A 13,548-nucleotide genomic window follows, 5' to 3' on the forward strand; every position below is an offset into this window, starting at 1 on the left:
TCAGCAATATGAAGGTTGATGAGCTTATTGGTTCTCTCCAAACTTTTGAAATGGGCTTGCGTGAGAATGTTGAAAAGAAGAACAAAAGCGTAGCTTTTGTATCAAATACTGAAGAGGAGTCAGAAGAAGGAAGTACTAGAGGTGATGAAAGCATATCAGAAGCCATAGCCATGCTTGGGAGATAGTTCAACAAGTTCATAAAGAAGATTGATAAAAAAGGTAGGCCAAATGTCAAGAACATCTCGTCTGACATCAGGAAAAGATCAACTTCTGAAGAAAAGTTCAACCAAGGCAAGGGAATCCAATGTCATGGATGTGAAGGTTTTGGACACGTTAGAGCTGAACGTTCTACTTACCTCAAGATGCAAAAGAGGGGGCTATCTGTCACCTGGTCTGAAGGAGATTCTGAGAGTGAATCTGAAGGAGAATCTGCTAAACATGTCACTGCACTAACTAGTGTTTGTGCATCTGATGATGACTCAAATGGAGATGAACTGACTTTTGATGAACTTGCTGCATCATATAAAGAGCTATGTGTCAAAAGCGCAGAAGTGCGTGTCCAAGGAGAAAAGCAGAAGAACCTCATCAAGGAGCTAGAGGATGAGAAAAAGAAGCATCTGACAGTCATAGATGGTCTAAATGGTGAGATAACCTTGCTGACCTCCAAGCTAGATCAAATGACAAAATCCATCAGAATGCTAAATAAAGGAACTGACACATTGGAAGAGATCCTAAAGGTGGGACAAAAGTCAGGAGCCATGTCTGGTTTAGGCTTTGTGAAGAAATCCTCAACTGAACTCAAACGCTCAAAGGCTGAAGTTCAGAAATTCAAGCAGAAGTCACAACCAATGTCTCAACATCAGGGAACCAGGATGAGTAACCATCAGAAGAAGAAATTTCAGAGATGGAGATGTCACTACTGTGGTAGATTTGGTCATATAAAAGCCTTCTGCTACAGGTTGCATGGTTATCCTAACCAAACCCATCATGTCAGACCTAAGCATAAGGCATATAAGCACAATGCCCCCATCAAGAAACGTCAATGGGTTGCTAGGTTAGCTCACACATCTCTAACGACATCTACCAGAGAAGACTGGTACTTTGATAGTGGCTGCTCAAGACATATGACTGGTATGGAGAATTTATTGGTGGATATACAACCTCACACTACCAGTTATGTGACCTTTGGTGATGATGCTAAAGGAAAAATCAAAGGTGTGGGTAAACTGGACAACTCTAGAGTTCCAGAACTGAATAATATGCTGTTAGTAAAAGGACTAACCGCTAATCTCATCAGCATAAGCCAGCTGTGTGATCAAGGGTTCTATGTTCAGTTTACTAAGGAGCTATGTGTTGTGACGAATGGAGATAATCAGGAAGTTATGAGAGGATCCAGATCCAAAGATAATTGCTATCTATGGGAACCCAAAGTCTCAAACTACTCCACAATTTGCTCCTCAGCCAAGGAAGAACAAGAGGTAAAGTTGTGGCATAGACGTCGTGGTCATCTTCATTTAAGGGGAATGAAAAAGATCATATCCAAGGAAGCAGTTAGAGGAATCCCAAAGCTTCTTATTGATGAAGGAAGAGTCTGTGGAGAATGCCAGGTTGGCAAGCAAACCAAGATGTCACATCCTAAGCTGGGACATCCTACAACATCCAAAACTCTAGAACTTTTGCACATGGACTTAATGGGACCTATGCAGGTTGAAAGTCTGGGTGGAAAAAGATATGCCTATGTGGTTGTTGATGACCATTCCAGATACACTTGGATAAGCTTCATCAGAGAAAAATCAGATGCATTTGACGTCTTCAAGGAACTGTGCATCAGACTTCAAAGGGAAAAGGACAGTTGTGTGGTCCGAATTAGGAGTGACCATGGGACAGAGTTTAAAAATTCCAAGTTTGATGAGTTCTACTCGTCTGAAGGGATAAGTCATGAGTTTTCCTCTCCTATAACTCCTCAGCAAAATGGGATAGTTGAAAGGAAAAACAGAACCATTCAAGAATCTGCCAGAGCTATGATTCATGCAAAGAAGCTTCCTATGCACTTTTGGGCTGAAGCTATGAATACAACTTGCTATGTTCACAATAGAGTTACCTTGAGAAAAGGAACCTCGTCCACTCTGTATGAAATATGGAAAGGAAGAAAACCCACTGTGAAGTACTTTCATATCTTTGGAAGCAGATGTTACATTCTTACAGATCATGAACAAAGAAGGAAAATGGACCCCAACTTTCCATAATCCTTTGTTTTTGCCTAGATTGCCTTTTCAGGTTTTCAATCTACCAGGATAATCATTTCTGTCTATGTCTCTAATTTTTGCCTGGACCGCCCTTTCGGGTTTTTAATCCACCGAGACACTCATTTTTTCCTAAGCCTCCTTTTCAGGTTTTCGACTTAGCGAGTTGTTCTTTTATTTTTCTAGGTTAAGTATTTCTTGACTGCGTCAGCATTCACAGGACGTGGGAGCTCCTCACTGTCCATATTTGTAAGAATCAAGGCCCCACCAGAGAAGGCTTTCTTAACAACATACAGGCCATCATAATTAGGAGTCCACTTGCCCCTAGAATTAGATATGAAAGATTGAATCTTTTTAAGCATAAGGTCACCTTCTCTGAATACGCGAGATCGAACCTTCTTGTCGAATGCTTTCTTCATTATCTGTTGATATAACTGACCATGGCATAAAGTCGTCATCCTCTTTTCTTCAATCAAATTCAGTTGGTCATACCTGCTCGACACCATTCAGCTTCTGATAACTTAGCTTCTATCAAGACACGCATTGATGGGATCTCTACTTCTATTGGGAGTACTGCTTCCATGCCATAGACAAGAGAAAATGGGGTTTCCCCTATTGAAGTGCGGACGGACGGACGATATCCATGGAGAGAAAAAGGGAGCATCTCATGTCAGTCCTTATAAGTCACTACCATCTTCTGAATGATCTTCTTGATGTTCTTGTTGGCAACTTCAACAACACCATTCATCTTAGGTATGTAGGGAGAGGAATTATGATGTTCAATCTTGAACTCTTCACATATTTCCTTCATTATTTTATTATTCAGGTTTGAACCATTATCAATGATGATTCTGCTTGGCACACCATAACGGAAAATAAGTTGATTCTTGATAAATCTGACTACCACATGCTTGGTCACATTGGTGTATGAGGCCGCTTCAACCCACTTTGTGAAATAATCAATAGCCACCAGAATGAAACGATGTCTATTGGAAGCTTTAGGCTCAATCATACCAATCATGTTGATGCCTCACATAGAGAAAGGCCACGGAGAAGAGATAACGTTGAGAAGAGTCAGAGATACATGTAAGCTTTAAAGTAACTTTGCCTTAACTGAATGATTCAGAGAGATTTGCAGAATCTCGACGTGGTTTCCCTAGATTGAATGACTCTTTAAGAGGTCTTGGATATGGAATATTAAGCATTTGATCAACTTTCCCATTGTGCAAGCTTCCTTGATGCCAAATGACGGTTCGAATGTAAAATGCTCATTTTGAAAATGATAATTGTAATTTCATGCTCATGCAAGTTTTGAAAACTCAAGTGTGTTCACTAAGATTATGACATCTAGAGAACGAATCACTATTTAGGATGTCATATTAGTATCAATACAGATGACAAGCAAATCTTTAGGAGTCAGCTTAATGCGATCTTACCATAGTATACTTTTGAAATAAACCATGCTTCAATTAGGTATTTCGAGGGTTGTAACGTGGCCTAGTTCACGGTTTAAGAAAGAAAGGATATAAGGCTCAAAACCTATTCCAACCCGCCCATTCTTCATGATGTTCTCCAGTCCTATGTTCAGTTAGCTTAAAACAAGGGTCTATCTTTCAGAAAATAATTTGGAATATCAGCAATGATGATTAAGGAACCCCTGAGAATTTGGAGTAACAGTCACTCACCTTCTTCTTTTGTTTGCAGTCACAGATATTTGCTTTTGCTGAGAATTTTGATATTGATCCTCTTGTTCTTTTGTCTTTGTTTACCCTTATTTTTGCCTAGGCTGATCCTTTGGGTCTGCAGCCCACCGAGATACCCTAACTTTTGCCTAAGTCAATCTTGTTTTCAATTTTTTTGACTTATAGGGTTTTTTATTAGCTTTTGATTGATTTTTTTGTTCTCATTCATTTCTTTTTCTACTAGAGAAAACCCTGTGACAATGCTTTCTCAATTTATTGAAAGGTTCATGACTATCTCACTCCTTTTGATGGGTACATGATAACCATCTTGAATGTGTGATTCCATCCTCTTTAGAGGGATATGATATGATTGATCACTGGATAAGATATTCTCTTTCTGAAATTTGAATTCATGATCAAACTAACTGGAGACTACCCTGCCCCTGGTTAAGCATGAGGGTCTTATAGAGAAAGAAACTCCTACTTCAAGGCCCAAAGGGGTTGACTAGGGATTAAATTCCTTATATCTCCGGTGTTTAGGGATTGAACAATGCCTTACATCATCAACACGGTCTTATTGAAAAGCATACAGGCAATGATCTTACGTATTTTATTTGCATCATTCTCTTTTGATTTTATTTTGACGAACATTTTGATACTGATAAAGTAAAAGTATGAGTGAACACAAATGAATTTAAGAAAATCATGCACGTTTATTTCATTATTATTATCATCTGAAAACCATACAAGTTTTACAAATGAACAACATGTTAAAAAACAAGAAAAGATTACAAATGAGACAATGATTGAATTAATATGATATTGCTAGCCTTGATACTCCTCTGAAGAAGCAACTGGGTCTAAGCAATCTTCACCACTAACTGCATTCACAATCTCTCCACAGTGGTCTGGCAATGGGTTGGTTATGACATTAGGTCCTGCTTCAGAGAATGACAAAACCTTCTGATCAATCAACTCTTGTACTCTGGCCTTAAGGACCAAAAAATCCTATGTAGAATGCCCTATATATCCGGCATGGAATGCACAAGACATATTAGGATTATGCTTGTTATTGTAGGGAGGAGTTGCAGGCGGAATCTCTTTTGGCACAATTTCCCCTTGCTGGACAAGATACAGAAGCAATTGAGTGTATGATACAGGGATCTGGTCATCCTGAGGATGCTTCTTATCAAACCGTCTGTGTTGACCGTGACTTTGGTTTTTGTTATCTTGATGATTCTGAGAAGCTGGAGCCTGTGAAGACTGTTGATATTGTGGTTGGTGTGTAGGTTGCTGATACTAGGCAGCGACAATGTATGGATAAGGATATTATGGCATATGAGCCATAAGTGCTTGAACTTGAGGGTGGGCATTTTCTATCACAACACTTGCCTCAACCTCTTTCTTCTTAGAAAAACCCTAAGATTTCTTGGTCACTGACTGACTATCAATACTAGCAATCTTCCCTGTTTTTAGCCCATTCTCGATGCGTTATCCAATGGTTACTATGTCGGCAAAGTTGGATGACGAGCTACCAAACATCTTCTCATAGTACAAACCTTGGAGTGTGCTCATGAAGATATCAACCAATTCGGCATCTGTCAGCGCATGTTTAACTCTAGAAGCCATCTCACACCATCTCTGAGCGTATTCTTTGAATGTTTCATTGCGCTTGTAGGCTTGATTTTGCAGCTTTAACCTGGTGGGAGCCATGTCCAGGTTATAAGTGTATTGCTTGAGAAAGGCTTCAGACAAGTCTTTCCAAGATCTGATTTTACTGCGTTACATTCCCATATACCAATCTAAGGATGCCCCGGATAAGCTGTCTTAGAAGCAATGGATAAGAAGTTCATCATTATCAATGTAGGATGTTGCCTTCCTACAATACATAATGACATGACTTTTAGGACAACTTAAACCCTTGTATTTTGGTAGGTCTGGCACTTCGAACTTAGGAGGAAGCACCACATTAGGAATTAGACACAAGTCCTTAACATCCATACCATAAGCAGAGAAACCTTAAATGGCTTTGATCCTTTCATCTAGTAACTGATAGTATGCTTGTCTATTATGATCTGAACCAATAACAATTTGATTAGCAGTTTGAGGATTAACTCAATGATCGGGAAGTTGAACACCCTGAGAAGTCGCTTGAGCAATGATTAGAGTAGAAGCAAACTGGGGATACCCTTGAGGATACATCAATCCAGGATTCACCATTTGACCAACATTCTGACCATACTGATTCTGATATGGAGCATAGGGTGCCCCAGGATACACAAATGGAGGTGCAATAGCAGAAGATGCCCCAGGATGTGGAAGAGGTATCTGAACACCTTGATTCAAATTCTGAATAGTAGGTTGAGAAGCTCGAAGACGAAAATGAAGGGTAGGACCTATGTATTCATCTTCATCTTCATTAGGAGTTTCAATAATCACTGGTGCAGAAGTTTGAAGAACCTGTTCTGGGTTGATCTCACGGTTGTCAGCATTAACCATTTGAGGAGAGTGAGTGGTCATGCCCAAGGATGAGCAACAAAATTCCCATTGGCAGGATGTATAGTAAACGACTGATATGGAACAAAAGCATTCCCATTAGCGACTTGGGGAGTAAAGTTCAGAGGCAACCCCTAGGGATACGCAACAACATGCCTTCTAGGACCCGATTGATAGATAGGCCGACTCACCACAGGTTGAATCATAGTGTCCATGATAGCATCAACAGAAGTGGTGACAACAATAACATCAGTTACTACAACACTAGTAGGATTGGCAGCAGAGGCAGAGGTAGTAGCCTTCTGAGCTTGAAGGTACTCCATTATGGTGTCCATGTTCCCTTGGAAGGTATCCATTTTTCCTTGGAACTGAGTCAAGGTTTCCTTATAGGTAGCATTCTCTTATTCCAAACCTGCCATAATTCTTGACTTGTTAGCTCTTGTGAAGTACTGGTGTCGAAGAGCCGTCGTGTTTCAGGCTGGAGAAAGGACAAGGTGAGATTTTTCTGGTTGATAGTCATGAGATGTGGATGCATGAATGCACATGTTAAGGATGTAATGCAAATAATTATGAAACACCCACAGATTCAAAGTATTTATGGCATAATAATTCAGGGTCAAAACTCCGACATATGTACAACAATGCAAAAGATGATATGCAATAACATATGTTAACAATATGAAAATAATCCAGATAATCTACACGTACTACCCGATGCAGGATAAAAGGTTCGACGCCTATGAGAATAAGGTATGTAGAGTCTATGGTTTCATGCAGAAAAATACCATATCCCCCTCACAGGTAGGTTCTAGTCTTCAAAGGCAGCCTAAGAGGTTCCTAGAGTCAATGACCCATTTCGAGATACCATTGCCTTAGACGAATGACTCATCGGAAAATGATGCTCCCAAAAGGATCTACTCTAGGTGTGACGTCTCGTGTCAACCATAACCGCGGAATAACTCCACGGAGGTCAAACACGACTCTAGTCACATTGTTATCTTGTGTATGTACTCAAGCTCGGGTATAAAGCTTCTTTCTCATATATTATATCCCAACCCAACAAAGAGTGTAACAAATAATATCCATAATATAAAGCAAATGAATATAATGATAAAGCAAGTAAAGTGAAAAGATAAACACCCTAAGAAAGCTAAGAAAGCAATCAAAACTAGGCTCGACTCCTTTTAGCGACTAGGAAGTACTCCAAGCAGCGGAGTTTCCCCGGCAGAGTCGCCAACTGAAGCTAGCGGAATATACCCAAACATATCATACGTTTGAACATACAACAGAGTCACCATTAAACTTTATTTATTCCCTAAGGAAAGAGAAAACATCGATAAAACCCGGGGGGAAGAGATATGCTGGGTAAGGAAGTCGGTTATGCAAGGGGAAGGTATTAACACCCCTAACATCCATGGTACTCCATGGGAACCGTTTTGATTGTTCTCGCTCGAATAAGTGTGATAGCTAAAGATTACTCACAAAAGAATGGGAAAGGAATATAAATAGATAGAGTGCTCGGTGAGGATTAGGGTCATCATGCCTACGTATCCTCATAATGCAATGAGGAATTAAGAACTCCGTAGTTCATGGAACTAGTGACGGGAGATGAAAAGAATTATGATCAAGTATGGTTTGAACCAAAGGATAAACTGATTTGAACTCCAACAAGGGGTGAAAACATGAACCCAAGAGTAAAACTAGTATGATCCAACAAGTCAGGGGCTACAGCACTGTATTGGAACAACCGAAAAATAATGAATTAAGTATTTGGTTTCATAGAACAAACAAATCTCGATTCATAAAGAGGTACAAGACGAAGCACACAGGTATAATGTATTTGGCTCAAAGAATAAGGTATATCACTTGAAGTGAATGAAGGTAGAATATGAATGCATAATGGAAATGAACGGAATAATTCCCTAAGGCAGGAGGAATAAATAAGTATGCTTACGAAGGATTCGAACCCTCGTGCCTACATATTCTCATCGTGCAATGAGAAAATAAGAGAAATCGTAGTTCAGCCCACTAGGGCTGAAAGCAAAGAGAGGTACTTGATAGGATTGCCCAGAGGCAAGGTAGATTGCTTAACAAGCAAGACTGGCATTAATTAATGATGGTAATTAACTACAAGGACAAATGAGACCTAACCATAGTCTGAACTCCACAGGGAAAGATAGATGGATGCCATGGCCCGAACTAAATGCAAGGCAAAGAACAAATTTCCAGAGTCTGAACTCAATAAGGGAAAAAGAGATATAATACCAAAGTCTGAACTTTAGGTCAATGTCAAAGATTGTCAGAGTCTGAACTCCATGGGCAAGATAGACAACCATGCCATATTCTGAACTATATAAGGAAAAGGAACTGATTTGAATGCCAGAATCTGAACTTCATAAGGGCAAAAAGAGGATGCCAAAGTCTGAATTGTAAGGCAATGAAAGAGGTAGCTAGAGTCTGAACTCAATGGGCTGAATGAATACCAAAGTCTGAATTGTAAGGCAGAATAATATGTCAAAGTTTGTATTGTATAGACAATATCAAGATAGCCAGAGTCTAAAGTCCATGGGCTAAAGGGGTTTGCCAAGGTCTGCACCTTGAGGGCACGAAGCAAAGCTAGAGTCTGAACTCCATGGGCTAAAAGAAGTCGCTAAGGCCTGTACCTTGAGGCATGGGATAAAGCAAGAGTCTGACTCCATGGGCTAAAAGAGGTTGCCAAGGTCTACATCATGAGGGCAAGCAACAAAGTAAGCCATAGTCTGAACTGATAGGCAATGCATGAAGCTATTGATTGAGAAATGGGTATGTGACCCTAAGATAATAATCCCAAGAAATGTATGAACATCCAGGAGGAGAGTCTAACACTGAAGAAGGATTAAATGATTGATTGTTAAATATGGTAGATTGATAAATAAGGTAGCTCGCGAAGAATCTGGATTCTCCTGCCTACGTATCCTTATAGTGCAATAAGGAAATCAGAGCTTTTGTAGTTCAGCCTACTACGGCTGAAAGCAAAGAGGTTAAGGAGGCAAAAGTAGATGATAGATTGAAATGAATTATGAATTGAAGGAGTAGACTTGATAGTTATTGGATAAGAACCACATTAAAGTCTATGAGTAAAGGTGGATATGATAAGCAACGGGCCAAACGTCCTGCACCCAAAGATATCCAGAATGAGTGTAGGAAATCTCCAGTCTCATTCCTTCTTTAATACTTAAGGCTAGTGACATGTAGTTCTTATCTTAACTTTCAAGTTGGGAGAAAAGAATCTTTGTCATTGTTCGTTGTAATGATGAAGAGAGAAGTACTTGATAGTTGATTGACGAGGATCACACTGAAGTCTATGAATAAGGGTGAACGCTTTGAATAACTAGGGCCTACGCCCTGTACACAAAGTCGCTATAGACAAGGATAGGAGAAATGTCGTCTCATCATTCCTTATCACTTAAGGCTCATGGCGTATGATACTTCTTATAATTGACAAGTTGTTCGGGGTAACGTTTTATTGTTGATCCTTGCGTTGATGTTGTCTTGTGTGAAGAAGACTTGGTAGTTTATTCGATTCGTATCGCACTAAAGTCTATGAATAAGGGTGAATGCTCTGAATAGCTAGGGCCTACGCCCCGTATGCAGAGTCACTCTAGATAAGGATAGGAGAAACTCCATCTCATCATTCCTTATTACTTAAGGATCGTTTCGTATCATTTGAATCGTATTTACCAAGTGTTGACACCTTTGTTGTGCTTGAGAAGTAGTCCACTTTGCTAGTTATGCTTGATTGATGTTGACTTGAAGTCTTGATCTTGCATTTGAACCTTGAGGCCTTGAGCTCTTGAGATTCAACATACCCATAATAGCTTGAGTGCAACGAAATTGCCATATCAAGTGATCAAGGGTCTTTTGATCACTTGAATTAGGCTTGAGGCTTACATCACAATTACAAAGAATTTGGTAGACCAAAGTGACATTTGGTCAACACTAACCAATGGGATTAAAATAATAGATTGAATTATATACAAGACAAACCTTTTGAATTAATTAAACTAAGTAAGAATCAGAAAATTCCAATCCTAGGCTCTAAACTAAAGGAGCATGTATTAGAAAGCCAGGATTTTAAGCCCTAAGGGCAAAATAGTCAATATGTACAAATTGATTAAATGAAAAATATAATCAAAATTATTTAGAACCGATTAATCAATTAAAAAAAATTATGAATATGTGACTAAAAATGAAATTAGGCTAAGTTCAATTAACAAAACCTAAAATTTCTAAATGCAACAATTAACCGACTTTATTTCATTAATCAATCTTAATTAATCAGCCTATAGTTAACTATTAAAGTCAATTAACTAAATGAATCATAACTAAAGAAATGATCTACTAAGCATAATTAATCATATTAATCCTAATTAACTATCTTAACAAAATAAGCAAAAATTAATTGATTAATTAACCAAGCAAACAAAGGGGGTATATGCTTTCACACAAGGGTGCAAACACCGAATCTGGCTTGGGCCCTGCAAATTCGACCCACATACCAAAATCTGCCAAAGGAGGGGTGTAGAAAAGAGAGAAACCCAAGAAAGAAAACAAAGAAGAATTTGAAACGGGAAAACTTTACCCTGTACCCCTACAATTGTACCCACACCCCTACATTTAATTTTTTTTGACCAAAATACCCTCATATAAATAGGGTATATTTTCCATTTCTAATTTTTTTTACCATTTTCGTTCAAGAGTTCCGGAGAAGAGAAATTTTTGGCTTTTTTTGTAAACTGGAACACTCAGAGTAAGTCTTTCGGTTCATGAAATGTATACCGGAACACTTCTCTAAAGAGTTTCGGTTTGTTGCCTTTAGGGGCACTGAACCGGAAGTCTTTTAGAAAGTCTTCCGGTTTGGATTGTTGTATACCGGAAGTCTTTCTTAAAGACTTTCGGTTTGGATGATGTATACCGGAACTCTTTAAGAAAGTGTTCCGGAAGTCATGTTGTTTTTTACTAACCGGAACTCTTCTTTGAAGTGTTCCGGTACGTAATTTTTTTTTTTTTATAAAAAATTTTAATTATTTTTTTAAACTTTTTTTTTTGCAGTGATTCGAAGACGAGGTGCAGATGGTAGGATTCCAGTCCGCACGTTAGACCGGAGTGCATCTTCATCTGCAGCTGAGCCGGCTGGATATCCAGGAGGGCCGTACGATACGTCTCTTTTGGTGAAGTACGAGCATCATGTTGCTCGACATTTATGGTTCGGTGAGGTAAGTAAACGGGCTATATTTAAAAATGAATAATAGTTGAATATTTTATATTTTGTTTTCTAATATGTGTTTTAATTGTTTTTAGGAAAGAGGTCCAAAGAAAGAGTTGAAGGTTGCTGGACATGGACTGAAGTTGACTTCTAGGGTTCCATTGGCTCTTCCACCACAGATGGAGAGTTGGGTATCTATATCCGGTTTATCTTCACTGCAGAGAACCAGTCTGAACAAGATAGACACAAATCTTGTCTCTGCATTTGTGGAAAGATGGCATCTAGAAACATCTTCATTTCACATGCCGTTTGGTGAAATGAGCATTACTTTAGATGATGTCGCATGTCTACTTCACTTGCCCATCAGGGGTATCTTCTGGAGTCCTCAGGATGTGACTGAAGAGGTAGCTGTTGAACTTGCTGTTGACTACCTAGGAGTGTCACAGGGTCAGGCACAGTCACATGTTCGTAGCTGCAGGGGGTCGTATTACAAGTTGGAGTGGTTATACGATTTATTCGTACAGCATAGAGCTGCCTCCAGCTGGGCATATGCGACTAGAGCATATCTATTGATGTTGGTGGGTTCCACCATATTTGCTGATAAGACCTTTACACTTGTAGAGGCATGATACCTCCTCCTGTTTACGGACTTGGATGGATGTTCAAGATATAGTTGGGGAGCAGCTGCACTAGTTACCCTATACAGATATCTTGGAGATGCGTCCATGTACAGTTGCAAACAGCTCGGTGGATATCCTACTCTCCTACAGGTATATAATTTAATTTTGTTTATTAAGTGTTGGATTCATTTTATAAAATATGTTAACTTAATTTGTTTTATTTATTATGTTTGTATTTTGTAACAGTGTTGGATTCACGAGTACTTTCCAACTGTTGGAAAAAGAGGGGAGAATTGGAAACCTGCTGATAACCGTGGTCTTCCCCGAGCAATGAGATGGTTGTATAGGTAGGGAGTCCTGAAGGTCGATGATTTACGACCTATTTTGGACGAGCTGACACCTGCCGACGTCATATGGCGACCATTTGAGGATCATAGAGCATGGCGTGTATTTGATGAGATATGTCTTTATAGGGGCTGTTTGAAGTGGGGTGAAACAGTTGTTCCATACTTTCCTGATAGATGTTTACGTCAGTTCGGGTATAGGCAGTATGTTTCATCCCCACCTCTGGATTGTATGATGGCGACGGATATTGATGTTGATTGGATCAGTTACCATTAGAGTGTTATCGCTGTGATCGGTTCATCTACCGTGGCCACCACTCCATCTGATGTAGAAGACGGTTATCTGGAGTGGTATTATCGTGTTTCCCATCCACGGTTGGTCCCTCCCCATCGTGACGCTCCTAGAGAGGTACCAGTTCCTGTATATGACGTCGGGCCATCTGATCCTGATTGGGCTCGTGTATCTACATTGATTCATCGCTATCTGAGACAGGTTAATGCCGAAGTGGAAGATCCACAGTTTTCTGATTTATTTGAAGCTTTGCATATTTCTCGTTCACATTGATTTATGTATTAAGCTTTGAATATAATAGACATAATAATATAAAATTCATGTTTTGATTACATATTTATGTTTTGAGTACATAATCATGCTAATACAGGTGTAAGTAATTGCCAATGTTGCATACGTCCTGCAAATCCTAACATCCAAGTAGTTGCTATATGAGAACGAAATTTCTTCCAATCTAATGTGACCGGTGGCAACGGAAACTTCTCTTTCATGTTAACCTGATAAAGTAAAATAATTAAAAGATTCGCTATCAAGTAAGTCATGTGAACTTGTCATCGGAAAGAAAGTCATGCACGGATTGCCTAAACAGACAAGTACAACATTATAACGATTCGCTATCAAGTAAC

This window comes from Lathyrus oleraceus, chromosome 7, assembly GCF_024323335.1.
Source record: "Lathyrus oleraceus cultivar Zhongwan6 chromosome 7, CAAS_Psat_ZW6_1.0, whole genome shotgun sequence".
Lineage (NCBI taxonomy): Eukaryota > Viridiplantae > Streptophyta > Magnoliopsida > Fabales > Fabaceae > Lathyrus > Lathyrus oleraceus.